We start from the raw sequence: 20,600 nt of genomic DNA on the forward strand, positions 1-20,600 counted from the left end.
TTTAATGCTGCGGTCAGGAGGCACCAGCAGAAATATGCACAATCAAATGTATGCAGCGAAAATAACACACATTCTATCCTTTAAATCCCAAGTGTAGTGACATTTTTCTATTTTTACAATATGATTTTTTTTCTTGCAGTGCTTGACAGACCATCACATCTAATGAACTCAGCTGCAGGATTAAGGCAGAAATCTTACAACATTGCTCAGTTCAGTGTATAACTGTGTTCTCTTCATAAACCTGCTGGATACACTAAAAATAACAGTACTGAAACTGGCAAAATCAAAACAGGGTTTCATTGAATAAATACCTTTGATGAAGATGTGTCTTTCTGTTTAATTTGAGAGTGAAAATTGTAGAGGAAACAATGGGCATTTAATGCTGTCAGGAATAATATTTCAATGACAAAATTACACCTTAGAACTGGAAATATTTGAATCTGGAACTTTAATTGCCAGCGTGCATTGCCTATTTTTCATTGGTAGTGGCAGCTCCCAAAATTGGCTTTGCACCAAACAATATTTAAAAGGAATTAAAAGGGCTTTAAACACTGTATCATTTTCATTATGTCAGATTTACAGCTGAATATTTTTTCTGTGGCTGCTACTCCAGAGAACTGAAATGTCTGGCGTGCCCTTATGAGAAAAAAGCCACAATCATGACATTTTGTGGTAGGTTTTTTTTTTTTTTTTAGACATGGTACAGTAATCTTACCAGGTAACAACTAAATTATTTCATGAGATAATTGTGTAAAAAAAAGCTTTCTTGGATATATTGCATAGATAAATATTCACTTTAATAGTGATTAAATCTTTGCTATAGAAATATAAGCTTTATAAGATCCTTCTATTGTTTTGAAAATAGACTAGAACTCATTTAGCAGGACTGTAGCTGTACATTGTGTCGCTAAGAGAGAAGCAGTAATGAGCCTCGGGAGACCGTTCATTTCCAATGTTTAAAACACAGAACAATGTTGAGAGCAAAATATGTCCCTAGTAAGTGCAGTGTTACTGCTGGCTGGCTATGGAATTTTCACTGGCAGACAGTAAGACGACAATTTTTCCCACTGGGCCGTACAGTCCAGACAAGATGAACACTAGTCCACCATTTTGGGCATCATCTTCTCTGCAGTTTATAACATCACTTTCTTTTCCTTCCTTAATGTCAGCTAGGGAAAAAGAATGAACGATATAACAGTGAATTCTATGTCACTGAAAGGAAATGTGAACAAAGTTTTTGAGGTAAAAATATCTGCAAGCTTGTTATCTACTGTAACAATAACCGAGAATTATTAGATTCTGAATAAGTAATGGTAAACCAAAAATGGAGCAGCTCATTAAATAGAAATGTTTAAAATATTTAACTTCGTATTTTTTCTCTTTATTCTTTTCCTCTTTATTTCTTTCTGTTCTTAAAGGAGAACTAAAGAAGTAGGCTAGCAACGTTGTACATTATGTTTTAGGCTTCTATACCAGCCCAAGACAACCACAGCCATTTAGCAGGGAAGATCTGTACCTCCAAAGATGCCCCAGTAACTTCCTGTCAGGCTTTGCTGGGATTTGAGCCAGGGACCTTTGGGTTTCTGGCTTGGTGCCTTAACCATTGGGCCAAGGGAGCAGCCTGCAGGGCTGCTCACTATCTATTAGAGCAGCCCTAGCCCAGCAGCAGCCTGATTGGTCGTTTGGGGGGTCAACCAATCAGGGCTGACCCTGTTTAATTTCTCAACGGTAGTGATGGGCGAATTTATTCGCCAGGCGCGAATTCGCGGCGAATTTGCGCGTTTCGCCGCCAGCGAATAAATTCTCGAAACGCCCGCGAAAATTTGCGGCAAAAATTCGCCGGCGTCCAAAATTTTTTTTTGAAAAAACAGACGCCGGCGCCAAAAACGGGCGCCGGCGTCGGAAAAACGGGCGCCGGCGTCAAAAACGAGACGCCGGCACCGTTTCGCAAATTTTTCGCTGTTTCGCGAATTTCGCAAATTTTTCGGCGAAGCGAAACGGCGCAAATTCGTCCATCACTACTCAACGGCTGCTCAGAGCCCAATGAGCATGTGAGTGTCACAAACACTTTCCAAGTTGATGACCCCCCTGTGACAAGTCTGAAGTCATTGCTGCTATTTAGAAGCTGAAACTTTAAGCTGGTACAATAAGTTCAGTATGTCAAATAAAAAATAAAATATTTTTAGCCATATTCATTTTTAGGGTTTAGTTCTCCTTTAATGTATTTAATGTTCTGTTGAATTTGCCTTTCCTTTCTTGCCATAACTTTTTCATATCTTCCATTTTTGCTCCTACATCACCTTTATTTGATATAATGTATCCCCCCCTTTTACCTATAATTGTTCTTTCTCTGTTTAATATCTATTTAGTTTCTTCATTTTCTCAATTCCAATTCTGTCAGCTTTCTATCTATCGATCGATCTATGTATATTCTACTATCTTTTTGGCAATTCCTCCAAACGTTTATATTCTCTTAATTAGTTATTCTGATATAGTCTGTGGATATTTCAGCACTCAGGCTACATAGAATTCCATAAGTATAAGTAATATTGGAGAAAAAGTTATTTTTTTTCAAGCACAAATGCAAACTTTATATTTATGATAATGTTTCTTTACTTTTCAATTTGCTACATGTCTCATTTTAGCCTATTCAGTGCCTATTTCTCTTTACCAACCATTTCAGATGAAATTATACAATGGAAGAGAGTTGAAAATGAGTTCAGATGCAATCTTTACAGGCACTGACTCTATCCTTCATGATCATATTGAGGTCAACTCAAAAGACAGTAGAGATATATAAAAACTATTTCTATGCCATCTACTTATGATATAACACAATGGTATTTAATCTCTGAATATCATCTGTAATTATACTGCTATAAAATTAATGAGCAGTTGGCTACATATTTGTAAACTTCTGGTGCCAAGCAGCCTTTGCTATCACTCAGCTGGTCCCTTTCATGACCATGTGGTGATAGCATTTCTTTCTGTTCTTGCTGTTTTTCCTTTTTATTCTACTTTTGTTCCAACCTGTAGTTGGAATTGGTGTATCAGCAACTAGAAAGCAGATTAATAAAGAGCTAGCATCTTAGGGTTAGTTCACACAAGGAGATTCGGGGAGATTTTGTCACCTGGCGACTAATCGCCTCATCTTCTGGGCGACAATCTCCACGAACTGCCTCCGCGTGTCTTTACATCCGCTATAATGAAAAGTCGTCTGCGCTAAAGCACACGCAGTGATTCGTTTTCCGAAATCGCTCGAAGTTGCCTCACGAGGGAAAAAAAAGGAGAATTAAGTATTGGGATAGGGGTTGATGGTCAGCACTGCTGCTGAGCTGTGCACTAACATTCCATAGAAAATGAATTTGTTTTTATAACTGATAAAATAAAAGATCAAACTAGGTGGAATTCTTCTAGATTTCCAAGTTTGATCTTACATAAATGCTGCCCATTCCCAGGTCCTAAACTATCACTCAAAGTTTTTTTTTAAATATTACTATTAATTTTATGCACTTTTAATTAGTCTTGCCCAGTTGTTGTTATTAAGTACATACCATTTACATAAATTCTAATGTTTTAAAACTACAATGGAATTGTTTTCTTTGGCTTGTCTTAATCACTTTGACCCGTATTAATGAAAACAATGGATTTCAGACAGGACCATCGGTCTGAACGGCCGGATATAATGATATTTATAATCTGAGCTATAAAGCATGACAGAAGTGCTGCTACTGTGTGATCTACATGGTTACATTTAATACACAAGCAGTTTCTAATAATCCTTCTTCACTGTTACATGTTATTGTACATTGCAGATTATTTTCAGGTTTCATTTTTTGGATGCTTCTGTCCATCCAACAGACAGTGCTGAGTTTTTAAAACAAATTAAATGATAAAAAACCACCAACAACAAGTCCAATATTAAATTGTCCCAGAACACTATCCTATGGTTTTCCTCTTTAAATATCCCACTAATGTGGAATGAGTGAACAGTCTGTATTGCTTTTCCTACATTGGAGATATCATGCCAATACATAGTTAGTGGAAACACTCAATGGACATGGCTATTTTGTAGTATATTATATACATAAAAACTTATTTTTGATCTTTTATTAAGGGGCAGATTTATCAAGGGTCAAAGTGAAAATTCAGAAGTAGAATTAGACTAGGGAATAGTTAAAATTCGATTCAAGTTTTTTAAAAAAATTCCAATTAGATTTTCAAAATTTATCATGTACTGGCCCTTTAAGAATTCAAATTCGACTATTCGCCACCTTAAACCTGCTGAATTGCTGTTTTAGCCTATGGGGGGGAATTTTTTTTTTCAGAGAGAAAACGCAAATCAAATTTGATTCGATTCGAACTTGCGGTTCAATCCCATTCCCCCTAGTTTGATAAATTCAATTTTCTTGATAAATTTCGATTGGTCTTTTTTCCCCCGAATTTCAAATTCATGGGAGTTTCTACAAACTCCCATGAACTTTAAATTTGACCCTTGATAAATCTGCCCCTATGTCCTGAAAACAATTTGTTATACTAAATACCCACAATTATGGATGATCGAATTTGACCCGTTTCGTTTCAGCAAAATGTCGCTGACGCCCATTAAAGTCTATGGGCGTCAACATTTTTCTTGACGCGCAGTGACATTTTTTTTTGACGCAAGTCTTTTTTTTTTTGACGCACACCGCCATATAACAAGGTGAAAAAATTCGCCCATCCCTACCCACAATGTTTTATTTTGGTGTTACTATTTTAACCATTCTTTAGAAAGTTTATCTTTAATTAGTTTAGTTAAGTTTTAAGGCCATTATTTTTTGTTTTCTATTTTTCCTCCTATATCAAAATAAGTTTCCTTTACCCAGTCTAATTCATGTACAATAGCAGTCTAGTTACTTCATCACTTCCACTGGAAAAATGTGAGGTTGGCACTTTTGGCTAATATTCACAAGCAGCATGTTCTTGCTCTTCTCTCTGTAAACTGAATCCTTACATGCTTTTCTAAATGCACTTATTTTAAAAATATCCACTTATCATGTTGTGCAAATAATGCAACATCTTCATTAGCAGCAGTCACTACTGACTGACTCTTCTATATACATTTTAAGCTATCCTGGCTCTAGGGCTGAAGGTAGGCTGGAGCTAATGTCATAGATTGAAATTAAAGTCAGTTTTACTAATAAATTATGCATTGCCTTACTGATATTATCTGATGTCCTTTATACTATACATGTATCCATGGGCCAACATTAGCTTCCAACTTAGCGACTACAGTTCGGCAACTTATTGGTCCATGTGTGGGGCCAAAACTATGGCTTCCTTACCATTCAACTTTAGTGTGATAACAACAGAGCATTAAAAGCAAAATAGCTTTCTCCAAGTAGCCTTGCGTTTAACAAAAGAGCACTTTAATGCAAACGTCCTCTTTGACTATTCCGGTTTTAAATTCAACTTCAGTTATTGTTGCTATAGTTGCACCAATCAACACTTTAAGATATACAATATAATGATTAAAAGCTGAAATAAAAGGAACAAGGGGGTTCAAGGAGCAGATGAAATAATAGAATGGAAGAGCACTAATAGATTAATAAAATACTCCTCTTTACTTTTAATATTACAATCACACCTTTCATTCTTTTATTTAGAATACAGAAAATAACTAACAGTTAAAATAAATCCTTTGCACTCTGTAACCAGCATCACCCAGGAAACAAATGACCAATTTTACAAAAATCTGATTCTTCTCACTGTGGTTAATCAATTACAATCTCATTACTGATGCAGTTGCTCCAGGAGAGATGAGGCTTTCCACTGCAATCAGTTTGGATTCTGGCAGAGGCGTTACCAAGGATACAGATCCAAGGGAAATGGGGACACTGGGCTGAGATCAGTTTTCTGAATTTGGAAGCTGTAATGTGGTTAGAAAACTAGTGAAATTATATGATAACGGGTTTGTCACACTTTTCCAGTAGAGATTAGTATATATGTGGCGGAGTGCGTGCTTCTACTATAATACATAAAATCAAGGAATCTGTGCGGCTGACATAAGGATAACTAACAATATAAATAGCAAAATATATTCTGAAGTACATTTAGGGTTGTACAGAACTGTACCATTCTGATAAATGTCTCAGACTCTGTCATTGTAACATATAGATGTAATTATTATTGTTCCTATAATAACACAGATTTAGGTCTTTTATAAAAAAAAAAATACAGAACGCCTCAAAATCTCTAAACATATATACATTCTGAATCTGTAATTAATAACCTTTGATTCTGGAACACATTTCTTTTAGTTGTCTAATTTTTCTCAATCAGTTGCATTATTTCCATTGTACTGTTCTGTATTTGGCTTGTTTATGAAAATGAGTAAACATGTTTTAAAAGAGTGATTCAGAAACCTAAACTCTAGTGATGTAATCTTCTCAGGAGCGGAGCGCCTCTCTGGGCATACTTTGTAGTGCCGCCGTCTTTTCAGTATTTCCTGAATTTTGCTATTCGGCTTGTTCGGACTCCTAGACTTGCACGGATATTACTATAAAGCATTTGTGCAAGTCTGAAAACCTCAAGGGAGCCTTGGGAACTAATAAAAAGATGACAGTGTGGTGCTAGGCGTGTATAAGTTTATTTATAAAGTGCTACTAGGATAAGCAACAATGTACCATTTTACAATACAGAAAAGTGCACATAAAGATGACTGCATTATAATAAATACATAGAAATATACAGAGACTAAGTCTCATGTGTAAGAGACACAGTAGGAAGGAAGTCCCTGCCCTGCAGTGCTTATGTGACCCCAGTAACATAGTATCCAGGAATCACCTTCAGTCTATGGAGATCTGAGAAAAACACTTCTCCAGTGCATGCACACACATTTGCTCAGTCCATGCAGTGTTCTCCCCAGACCTTAAGCCCAGACAACTCTCATAGCAACCAAGCAGACTCAGAGAAACACCAACAATCTGAGAGAGGAATCTCCATAAAGGACCTATGCTTCCTTCACCGCAGAGAGTTTATAGTACATGGAGGCCAGATTAATGATGACACATCTGATATCACTTACAAAAACATCTGCAAAAAATAGATGAGGGAATAATGGAGAATTTCAGTGAAATGGTGTCCCAGGTCACAGCAGCTCTTCAACAAGGGGGAAGAGGGAAAAACTATGCTTGCACAAAGTGTAGTAAACAACATCTGTCAAATTGCAACCATTGCTGGGTGTGTGGTGAAGAGAATCACAGAGCTATTGGTTGTTTGAAGAACCCCAGGTTACAGGGAAACGAGAATCGGTCACTGAACAGAGACAAGCAGTGACCAGGCCATCACAAAAGTCCAACATGATAGTTATAGACGGTTAGCTCTGGCAAGAAGTAAACCCCAGGGACAATTCACCACTCTATCATCAAACTCATCAGACCCATCAGTAGAGAGAAAGGATCAGATCATCAAACTTACTGGAAAAAAGGCCCTGGTAATTTCAATGGTCTCACTGTCACAGCCTTATTAGCCACTAGTGCTCAGGTCAGTGTTATAGATAAGCAATGGAAGGACAAACACTTACCGAACTTGACAGTTAGACCACTTGCTGAGCTCACTGTTGGTGAAGATAAACTGCAAGTGTATGCTATAAATGTAGAACTAAAACAATTTGATGGCTGGGTGTGATAACTGTAAACATGCCAGGGAATGAAAACCCTGATTTAGTAATAAATGTTCCTTTCCTAGTGAGTCACCACCAGATGGATAGACCCCTGCTTGGGTTCAACATAATTGATGAACTAATTCTAGGGCAGCCAGAAAAAGTAATACATACCCTTATTAGTCTTCTATGTAGTGCTATCTCAGTGCCAAGTGATAAAGCCAGAAACACAGTGAACCTGATCCAAACCAGGAAAGATGAAAACTCACATGAACGCTTAAGAACTGATAAAAGAGAACATCCCAGCTGGGAAATTGACTTGGTTGAGGTGTAGACTTCCTCCAAACTTTGAAGTGACTGATTAATGGTTCTGTTTGAGCCAGAGGAGACTAGTTTTACTCTGGAAGAATTGGGCATAGGGGAAGGACTTCTGGAAGTCCAGAACAACAAAACCTATGTGGTAGTGCCTGTGGAAAATCATACAAAGCATGATGTCATCTTCCAACCCAGAGCAGTTATTGGCAGCATTAAGGACATTAACAAGATTGTAGAGACAGATATGCCAGCCCAACAGAAATGGGGAATGGAAACACTACTTCTTTATGTCAAGAGCAGGGCAAGGCATCTATTAGTTAACCTAAGTCATCTTAGTGGAAAACAACAAGAGACTGTAAAAGCATGCTATATGAGGAATCTGCAGCTTTTGCAAGATATGATGAGGACATAGGCTGCATACCAAGTTTGCAAAGTCACAAAATCTTAAAGATGACACACCAGTACAAAATGCTTACACATTGATACCAAAACCTTTGTTTAGGGAAGTCAACGAATACATCCAAGTCCTCTTGCCAAAGGGATGGATAATTAAGTCAAAGTCACCATATGCTGCTCCTGTGGTGTGCTTTCATAAGAAGTATGGATATAGAGGTCATAATTTCTCTAAAGGAGAAGATTCACAAGACAGTCGGTGATGTGCGAAGATTGTTGGGGGTTCTCAGCTACTATTGCAGCTATGTTCAGGACTTCTCACAAATTGCTAGACCAATTTTTGAGCTTTTGCAAATGAAGCTAATGCCAGCATCAAAACATTCCCAACATTCCAAAGCTAAAGGACCCATTGGCTTGTTGAAATGCTTACCAGTCCTGGCCTACCCTGACTTCAATCTCCCATTTATACTCTACACTGATGCTTCAGAACAGGGGCTTGGTGCAGTCCTATATCAGCATCAAGATTGGAAGCTGCGAGTAATAGGATTTGGTTCCCATACATTAACTCCTACAGAAAAGAACTACAGGCTACATAGTGGAAAACTAGAGTTTTTGGCCTTAAAACGAGCTGTGTGCGAGAAGTTATTATGCACCACACTTCACTGTTTACACCAATAAAAATCCTTTAACATATGTCATGAGTACGGCAAAGCTAAATGCAGTAGGCCATCACTGGGTCTGGGAATTGTCCGATTTTCACTTCAATTTAAGATACAGGCCAGGAAAGACAAACATTAATGCTGACACACTGTCTTGTATCCCATTGGATATTGATAAATATACTGTATGGTACAGTGTACAGAAGAATTGTCACAAGATGTGATTTGTGCCACTTGGAATGGTAGTAAAGCAGCCCAGAAGGGAGTTGTTGCTTGGATTTCTACTCTCAACATCGATGCAAACACACATGAGACTTCTTCAACAGTACTATCAGAAATCAGCCATGATGAATTGGTGAGAGCCCAGATGTAAAACAGGCCGTTAATGGAGCAACACAGAAATGATTGTATGAGTCGAGTACATTACACCTGGAACAAGGGCTCTTGTACAGGATAACCAGTGAAAGGCGACAATAAGTCCTTCCAAGTTCAGACAGACAGTTTTGAAATATCTTCATGATGACATGGGTCATGCTGGTACTGAGCGAGTAGTATGGTTAGCAAGAGAAAGATGCTACTAGCCATTTATGAGAAAGGAGATTGAAGATTATGCCACCAGAAAGTGCCCTTGCATCAAACAGAAGAAACCAGTCACTCATGTTAGAGCCTGATGTGAAGCATTAAATCCTCAACACCTTTAGAGCTTGTTTTATTGACTTTCTGTACTTGGAGACTAGTAAAGGTGGATATGAATACATTCTAATAGTGGCGGACCACTTCACAAGGTTTGCCAAAGTTTACCCCACAAAAATCAAGTCAGGTCGTACCGCTGCTGAGCGTATTTTCAATGACTTCATTCCACGCTTTGGATATCCAGCAAGGTTGCACCATGACCAAAGGCAAGAGTTTGAAAATTAGTTGTTCCGGCAATTGGCAGGTATCAGACATTCCACAACATCACCTTACCATTCCCAAGGAAATCCTGCTGAGAGATTCAATAGGACACTGCTACAGATGTTATGAACACTCAGAGATAAAGTGAAAGAAAGGTGGAAAGATTACCTACAGCAAATGGTACATGCTTATAATTGTACCCGGCATGAATCAACTGAATATTCACCATTCTACCTATTAATATTACTACCTATTATAATGTTACTAGGTGAACATCCCATCATCATGCCTTGGACTATGTTCTAACCACTATTGTGTCACATTTAAGCCACTTATGATATCCTACTGGTAAAATTTGACCCTACATTGTTATTGTTATTACACTGTCCATCTTGCCACTCAACTCACTACAAGTTGCCCACCAAAAAAAGACCCATTAACACCTCCCAAAGGGACATTATTCCAAATTGCTTTGGTGCTTGCAATGAGATATCATCATGTGTCTATCTTAGGCCTTTTGGAGGACAGTAATCCTTAAAGTATTTTTTTTATCCAGTTTTAGTATATTTAGTTCTTAAAGATGTAAAGTTAGCCATGCACAATTATAAAAATGCATTGTAACATTCTCAAGGTAGCAGTTTATGCCTTGAAAATAATTTAGTTCAGCTATAAGCAGTATATAATACATAATCTAAATGCTAACACAGCCAAAATTACCATGAAGCTTCTCCAAAGGAAATCAAAGGCCATGCCTTCAACATGTACCATATTCAAGTCACTGGGGGAAAGAAAATCATGCAGTTAGTAAGCTTGTTACAGGAATAGAAGCATTATCTTGTTAATAGCAAATTAGTTGTGCATGAAGAATATATCTTCAAATAGAGCAGAGGTCAGTTCATCCTATTGCATGTTATATGAATAGTTATCCTGGCATTAATGTATGTTCTCATCACAAAGGGTAAATATTTTATCTGCAATGTACACTGCTACACTTAATATTGATTAAATGTCACAAAGGCATTTTCATAAAAACACGACTTGGGATTAATCCCACCTGCTCTCATTATCCGATCACTGTCATGGATCGCTGCTGCACTTTACTATGTCTGTTATCTAGGAAGGTCAATGTATGGGGTGAATGTCGCCAAAACAGATTATTCCTTCCAGAGAATATAGTGGGTTTTTTTTTTTTTAGAATTTTCAGGCTGTGCTCTAATAGAACCCATTATGAATAAATAAAGTAAAGTAAAATAACATTGCAATGCTTCTGCAATATGCACTTTTACAATCCATTTAAACCCAAGAATTTGCAGTCAAGTTGTATTTATTATAAACAGAAAACAAACAAAGTAATTCCTATCGATATAAGTGACTGGTACACAGGGAACAATGTATACTGTATATAAATGTACAGCAAAAACACATAAGCTAGACAGAGATACTGTTTTATGTCTTTATTCTTACGAAATGATTGCCATCTGGATTTAGCCTTCTCCTGACATATACATAGGGCCAGATTCAATTCAGTGAAAAAAGTTTCATCACTTGAACGAGATTCAATTTGAGATACAATTCAATTCAGAAAAACTGTCACTGTTTATCATGTGAAAGCTCTATTGAAGTCTATGGGGCAAATTTAGTAAAGGGCGAAATGACTAATGCTGGCGAAAATTCACCAGCGTGACTTCATTTCAGGACTTCTCTACAACTCTATTTTATTTTATTAAGGTTTCCTGAGCTTGTGTAGTGTAATGTATTAGCTGCAACATATACGTCCATTGAAATTTAACTTCCATCTGTATGCAAATTAGTCAACGCTAACGCAACTTCACTTTGCTTACCAAAATAACGCTAGCGAAACTCCACCATCGTTTGGCGCCCTGGACACAACTTCGAATTTTAGTGAATTAGCATTGTCCTGGCGAATTTGCCCCTATGGGAGGAGCGGTGGAGGAGGGGACTGCCCCAGTCTTACCCGTACCCAAACCTAGCCTGAAATGGTTGGCCAAATTGCAACCTGAACCTGCTCAACCAGTGGTCAACCCGCACATTACTACTTTCTTATGTTACTATAAGCACTTTTTATCCTTGGGGAGAAGGAAGAAAAACAATAACAGTATTAAACTTTTCTTTTAAGGAATCCTGAGTCCCTTCTGTGGCATTATTATTTTAATATTATGGGAACTGAAATATTACTCTAAGTTGTTTCTATACCACTTACGAATGGCTCAGCAGCTTAGTCATTTAATTCTGACTCAGCTATAAAATGCTGTATGGAACGAATCAATTAATTTAGCCAGTTATCAAACTTATACTGTAAGCTCTATGACATTGAGACTATGGGGCAAATTCACTAAGATCCGAAGTTGTGCCGGTGACAGCTTCGCCGCACTTCGCCACACTTCGCCAGGTGTAGTTTCGCCAGTGCTACGCAAATTCACTAAAATGCGACGTTGCGCAGGGAGGTGAACGGTAGCAAAGTTGCGCTACCGTTACTTCACCAGGCAAAGCGAAGTTACGCTATCGATACCTAATTTGCATACGGTGCAAAGTCAAAATATAATGGACGTATATGCTGCAGCAACTACATTACACCACACAAGCCCAGGAAACCTTTAAAAAATAAAATAAAGGTGTTCTATTGCCCTACACATGTGCCCACTGTATCGTTGAGTTACCATATGTTAGGAAATGTAGGGGGGAAGGAGGGTACCCAAAAAAATGTACCCAAAAAAATGTACTCTATTTTTCAGCCTATCACCCTTAAAAAAGTAAAAGACGCCAGCGTTTTTTGGGCCTTAGAAAAAATTTAAACTATTTTTGGACAAACTCCTATCTATTGTATTGAACTTCGCCTGGTCTGAACTGGCAAAATAAAGTCTGGTGCAAGAGGTAACATTCAGTAAAATGCGCAAGTCAGTGAATTAGCGTAGTTACGTCCCTTCGCCATAGCGCAACTTCGCCTGGCATAAGGGTGCGAAGTAGCACTAGAGTAGGTCCACTTCGCAAGCGAATTTCCACCAGCACCCGTTAGTAAATCGGCGAAGTAACGAAATAACGTCACTCTGGCGAATTTGCGCTAGCGTTAGCCGCTTCACGCTTTAGTAAAACCTAAGTTGTAAACAGCATTATATAAATTTAATAGCATAGCACTATAGAAATAATAATAATAATACAGTATTGTTAAAAGTAAAAACTGAATCGCTTTCCCAGGCCGCATTTATAATTCATGTGATATCATTTCAGCATTCTGGATTCATTTCAGACCTCCACAAATACTGTAGCTACTAGAACTTTAAATTTAATTGACAAATACGGTGACACACAGAGAAAATGTTGATAAGGTGTAGGTTAGGGTTGCTCTTAAAGGAATAGTTCAGTGTGAAAATAAAAACTGGGTAAAAAGATAGGCTGTGCAAAACAAAAAATGTTTCTAATATAGTTAGTTAGCCAAAAATGTAATGTATAAAGGCTGGAGTGAACAGATGTCTAATAAAACAGCCAGAATCCAACTTCCTGCTTTTTAGCTCTATAACTCTGAGTTAGTCAGCGACTTGAAGGGGGGCCACATGGTACATTTCTGTTCAGTGAGTTTGTAATTGATCCTCAGCATTCAGCTCAGATTCAAAAGCAACAATTATGACCCATGTGGCCCCCCCTCAAGTCTCTGATTGGTCACTGCCTGGTAGCCAGGGTAACCAATCAGTGTAAACCAAGAGAGCTGAAAAGCAGGAAGTTGGGTTCTGACTGACAAGTTATACATCAAATCACTCTAGCCTTTATACATTACATTTTTGGCTAACTAACTATATTAGAAACATTTTTTATTTTGTCCAGCCTATCTATTTACCCAGTTTTTATTTTTACAATGAACAATGCCTTTAACCATGTTGCTAGTACAACTGCCATGTCAAATTCAGTTATAAACATTAATTTATAAAACGCTGACAAATTCAGGAGCAATGTACAATAAATAGATGTACACATTACGCATACAAGAAAGCATACAAAACAACCAATTAGAGGTAAAGAGGTATATGATGCCCAGGCATTTGGTTTAACTTTACAGGTTCACAAGTTAACCTTTACATTTTGGTTTAACCTTTATATGTTAGTTTTGCAGTCTTATTATGACAATTGATACTGCTTAAACCCATGTTATGCCTTTACTGCCCAAGAAGACAACAAAAGGGTTAATCAAGTGTACTTACAGGTCTTATACACTGAGCTTAGACTGGACACCTCCAGTACTGCTAATGGAAAATCTTCCATGAACAAGCTGAATCAGAGCCTGTAGGATCTGAAAAGAACATGTAAACAGTGCTAATCTCTACAAACGCGTGGTTATCTCTAGCAGCTGCTTGCTGGAAGTGCAAGTTATTGCTCATGTTCTGGGCTTGCCCACATACTGTGAAACTTTGGCAAGAGTTGGATTATCAAGCAATCAGCCAGATTCATAGTGTTCCAGTAACAAAACAGCACAAACAGATATTTATTTCTATGTGATCCAAATGGTCACTTTGTGGAGCTCACACAATAGTATAACTATAAAATAAATGAAATGTCGGTAGTGTAGTTAAGTGTATTAAGGAATTTATAAATAGATAAGGATAGATTTTTAGGTATTCTTGGTCAATACAGTATGCCTATACTGTAACCTAAATGATAGATTGTTTTGTCTATTAGTGACGGGCTAATTTTTTGTCGTATGATGCGGTGCATCAAAATTTTTTCACCCATTGGAGTCTATGGCCTTCATTTTGGGGCAAAACTTTCGCTCATTACTATTAGCTATATATTGTTTAATCATCTGTCACTGTAATTCCAGTCCCAGTGTACATTATCTTTAGCTGACTAGCTAAAAAGGATGATCCTCCTACAATCATATGGAAGTGAGTATAAGCTAAACCGGGAGGTCAACAATCAACACTTTCAACACGTGCAATGTAATGGCTCAGATACGAGCTACAGAAACAAGTCAAGTTAACAACAAACTTTTTCAAAAATTGTACACTTTTTGCAATAATAACACGTCATTTTTGTTTCTCCTAGCACTATATTCAATTGTCTATATACCATTCTTTTTGCCACATAATGTTTTATATGAATAAAGAGAAAAGAAAAGAAATAACGCAGATGCAGGCAGAGAAGGGCTTAGTTACTAACCAGCAATGTCTATTGCAAACTGATTTTATTCCACTTTACCCCAGGGGATTATTCAGCAGATCAAGGTGGTTATGAACCAGAAAATAGCTCTGAGGTGAATAAATAGTGGGGAAAGAAAATGTACCTTCCTTTGAATCTAACATAAATGCAACATAAGCCCAATAAACAAGCCCTATACTAAATTGCCAATTGTTTTCATCAAAATATATTTCTTCTTTGTTATTAATGTTATGATTATTGTAATAATTCAGCTGGTTTGAAAATAAGTGGAGATCTAACTGTATGGGTATGTGAATAAGAAAAAAACAACACTAATGAAACTAGAAACTAAACTGTTTTCACAAAATATTATAAATACATTTCCAGCTTATTAGGATAATGTTGACCCCTAGTTCATATGGCCCCTTTAAGAGCTTATGAAACTGGAGCTTTTTAAAGTGATAAGCAACATTTTTTGTGAGGCATGGATTTGCAATAGAATTCAGTTTTTCGCCTTTGGTGGATTTTTACTTTTTTTTTCTTTTCTTTCCCTTCTAATATTTCTAATATTAGTTAGGACATCACAGTATAAATGCATAATAATTAATTATGAATATAACTATTACATGTTTTGAAATAAGAACAGCCCAACATGTTAGATTTTTGTCCATGCAGTGTGGCAAGATGGCCAGAACATCATTAATATGGTGACAGTTAGCTGGAGCTTTTAGATTTTTATAAAGGGCCTTTATGTGTCAGTCAACACAGGTCAGTCCTATGCCTAATACAGTGAGTAAAATGAACAAATACCATCTGTTCATACACAATGATTGTATGTTTACTGTGCTTCATTTTCTTGTTAAAAGTGTCATTATGAGGCTGCTGTATTATATAGAATGAGTTGGGGGAGGATGCACATAACAGATTCCTTTTCAGTATTTAAGGCAATTACCTTACTCTACTAACTGCTCTGCTGAGTTACTATGTTAAAGTAGCTCAGCTACTCAGTCTATGCATATAGGCACATTTATTCTGGGGATTATCATAACTCAATAACTATTTGCCATGTGTGAATTAGACATCACCAGCATAGAAACATTAGTTGCTACACTTCCTAGTCACGCCTATGTTTCAGGCTAATAAGGGCACTCATAAGCAGCAAGTGAAGAGAATCTATTCTACGAAGAGAAACTATTCTCAATGCCAAAATGTATGCCTTTGCAAGAACAAAATTTCCTTTGCGTGAATTTAATATCGCTTATGCAAAACTGGAAACTGTTTAGCAACCATTTCTGGCAGAGGAATAAAGACTGAGAATTGTATAGTTTGCGCCAGTGCGCAGTGCATGTAATAAAGCTTTTAAAAAGTTATGATGTTTGCTCCAAAAGATTATGACACCTTTAAACACATCTTGAAAATGTGCAATTAAAGTTTGCGATGCAATAACAGTCTAAGATTTATTTAGGAATGCAGATTATGGCACAGTGAGGACTTTTTTTTACATGAATCACAATTTTGTGGCATAATGAAGCATTTTCCCCATGCTCTAAGCTGGATTCACAGCAGTTGAGGGTCAAGCTCCAAAATACTTGCTACTTACCTTGTGGGGCACATTTACTAAGCTCGAGTGAAGAAAGTAAAAAAACTTCGAATTTCGAAGGTTTTTTTTGGGTACTTCGACCATCAAATAGGCTACCTCGACCTTCGACTACGACTTTGACTTCGAATTGAACAACTCAAACTAAAAATCGTTCGACTATTCGATAGTTGAAGTACTGTCTCTTAAAAAAAAACTTCGACTACCTACTTCGGCACTTTAAACCTACCGGGCATCAATTTTAGCCTATGGGGACCTTCCCCATAAGCTTTCTATGTTTTTTTTGATCCAAGGAACATTGTTCAATCATTCGATTCGAAGGATTTAATCGTTCGATCGAAGTATTTGCGGTAAATATTCAAAGTCGAAGGATTTTACTTTGATGGTCGAATATCGAGGGTTAATTAACCCTCGCTATTCGACCCTTAGTAAATGTGCCCCTGTGTGTTTTAATAAATGTGGCTAACTTTTGCAGAGTGGGGAGGGCACCACTTCTGACATACTTATACGTGCAACTTTATTAATGGCAATTGCAATTTGCTTGGCGAAATTAATAAGTACCTATTGAGGCATACTGCTAGTGGAACCCTGGTTATACACTGGATATGTATCCATGTTGTAGCTCCCAGTGGTGGCCAATAAAACAACAACCAATTTTGAGAGTTTTAACCTTGAACAACAAGCAAGTTGCAGGTAAAACTTAGTCCCTGGGTAAAATGTATAATGAAGTAGTACAATTCTTAATCAGAATCAGAGAATGTGAGTGTAGGACTGGCCATACCAGGGATGACTTTTATGTAGTTGGCCATCTTAAATATATTGCAATAATTGGACAAACAATCCCTGTTTTGTTTAAAGCTGATGGCATTTTTTTAGTAGCTTAATGCACAAAATGTCTTAATTTCCCTTAATATATTGATAATGGGTTGAGTCTTTCTCCTTAACCCTGGATATACCTCCTTGTCCAAACTTGTAATTTCAGGGTTCCCATGCTTGAAAACTTGCCATTTTCACTGCAAAGAACATGTATGGGCACAAGTACCTTTTATGAATGGCATTTTTGCTTGCAGTCATTTTAGCACAGCATAGTTAAATGCGCCCTATAGATTCTCACAAATTACATAAGGATCTTATTTACTTCACCATCTGTCTTGTGCCCCCACCCCTGAAAATAAAGCTCATGAATAATAGAGTCATCTGATGACTAAAATAATGTTAGACTCCACCACATCTGCAGGAAGGCTATATTAATGTGCTGTATTTATCACCCATTCTATACAATAGCATTTCCTTATATTACCTTTCAGTTTCATGCTATGTTCCACTGCCAGAAAATTCTTTATATCTTAATTCTTTGTATTCCCTTGTGAGTGTTTCTATCATATTACCTCTCTTTGTCTCGTCTCTTGTAAGCTGTACATACTGGATAAAGGCCTTGGAGCCTTCCCTGATATTCTATGTGAATCCATAATGTTGGAGTTAAACTAAAAAAGTATGGTTCTTCTTTGGATGAATATATTTCTGCAGTCTTGAAAGATTACAGACTGGAAAAGCTAGAGGAACTGGCTCATTAAATTCAACCAATCTATAAAGTAACTTACACTGATATTATAATGATCTGATTTATGGTACATAAAATGCAGGTATCGTTAACATTCCTGATCTTATAACGTTAACATGTTCACAGCTGACAGATGGAATGTAACAAAATGACTTTTGCAATACAAAAATGGCATCTTCTCCATGGCAAGCTATATTTTGCATTTACAGAATAGTGTGCAAATATTTATCTATGGAACTTTTTGCATATACAATGTAACCATTCGTGTATGCAATAATTGATATTGGACACAAATGTTATACAAACAAAAAAGTGTTATGGTTTCAAAAGCTGCCCAGGCTAGCCTGTTGCATCAAGTACTGGACGGTAAATACTTGTGTTGGTTAGTACACCTTTGGCAAATAAGTGCAACTTGTGCCTGTGAGGTTTGAGGCGACACGGACGTGGCATGAATGGGCACCTAGATGCCCTTTAATTAGCTATTGATAAACTGGTGCAACATAAAGTGCCTACACACACAAAATAAGTGTGCAGAATCAGTATAATATGCAAATTGGTGTATAGCTCTAGAATAAATCCCCGCAATTAGAAACAAATCCTTTGTATGATGTATGTATATTTTTATTTATACAGCGCTTACTTGTGCAGCACTGTAGAGCTGACTGGAAGGCATTGTTTTGTTCTATTGGATTTGTATCCTGCAAATCCTATAACATCTTCTGTTATTGCTATATTCTGCCATGTTATTGCTGTAGTTATATTTTTATTCCTAATAGGACTCCCTGAGGTATAACCCTTGGTACCCAGTGGATGAGGAGACCATGCATTTGAGATGTTTGTGTGCCTTCCAACAATACTGCTGAGGGTTTCCAGGTTAACACATTCACCAACAGATAGACACTCTGCATATATATGATGTATACATTGATGTGTATATATATATGCATATCAACCTGATGTTCTCTGTTGACCCAGACCTGATCCCCACTTGCAATATTGTCTTTACCCCACTACCCTTTCTTCCCTAAGTGCAGTGAAATAAGTATAAAGTGTGCTTGCAGTGGGGGAGGGGCTGACAGTGGGTTAGTGAGTGGGCGGGTAGCGGGGGGCCCCAGTGGTAGTAGCTAGTGATGGGCGAATAAATTTGCCAGGCACAAATTTGATGCAAATTTCTGCGTTTTGCCGTCTGTGAAAACATTTGCGAATCTGCGTCAAAAAATCCGCCAAAACAAAAATTGGCATGTTTCAAAATTGACACACGCATAAAATTGACACGCATCAAAATTATTCGGATGCCCATTGACTAATGCATTTGGACAAAATAGTCGCACGCATTGACTTCAATTTGTTTCGGCCTTGCACAGCCCACTCCCACACTGCTGTTTAGGCTTCATTATTGTTACCTTTGCCATTTTTGTTCTCATCTTACGGTGCAAGCTGGCTTGAAACCTGCAGGACTCGTGGGTCGGGGGGGTTGTTCCAACTTCTACACAACTTTCACGAGCTGTGGTCGGGTTTGGGCTGAACTTCACCATGCACCCACCCGGTCAGTGAAACTACTATGCCCCTCTTCAGCCTCCAGTACTTGCTTTTTATAGATTCTCACCTTCATGCGCTGCTCCTTCCATGACTTAAGATGGGGGCGGGTCAGACTCTGGTCTATAAATACCGAGGCTTGCCGGGTTAGGGTCGGGTAAGGGTTGACTTTTTTCAACCTGCACATCAATACAACCAAGGTGCTCAGTTGGAGATATAGACAGCACACAACTCTTCCAGTATGGGCAATGAAATAATATAAATAAAACCTTATATGACAAGTGTCCCATTTACTGCAGCAAGTGATTGTTGGTAAAACAGTAAAACTTTTTATATAAAATATATATACATACTAAGGTTGGGTACTGTCTGTCTCATATTTAATTCTGTGGCCACAAATGATGGACCCCTATTGTGTGCAAAACTTTGCCCCTTATGTCCCATCCGCACGCGTGTGTTCCTAGTGCAAGGTACAGAACAAAGAGAAGCAGTGAGTTGGTGAACAAAGCTCTCCTGCACCTTATGGTCCCTGATTTTTTTCTTACCTTTATATATCAGTGTATCTCAGCCAAAACAGGCAAACTGCATTCAGCTGCATTCAGCTGCATTTAGAACTGAGCCCATTTCTTGCACTTTGTATTTCTTACCTCTGCATCTCTGTATTGTATCCATAATTGCATAGTGCTGTTTGTTGATGTGTGTTCATTTTCTATCATGCTATGTATAACTATGAAACTACATTTATAAGCTTATAAGAAATACAAACTCCTTCACTTAGTTGGAAAAAAATTATATCTTTTGCTTCTACCATTTTCTAGGTCAGAAGACTGTAGCATACTAAAAAATAAGATAAATAGT

The sequence above is a fragment of the Xenopus laevis genome, chromosome 1L (genome assembly GCF_017654675.1).
Source record: "Xenopus laevis strain J_2021 chromosome 1L, Xenopus_laevis_v10.1, whole genome shotgun sequence".
In the NCBI taxonomy this organism is placed as follows: domain Eukaryota; kingdom Metazoa; phylum Chordata; class Amphibia; order Anura; family Pipidae; genus Xenopus; species Xenopus laevis.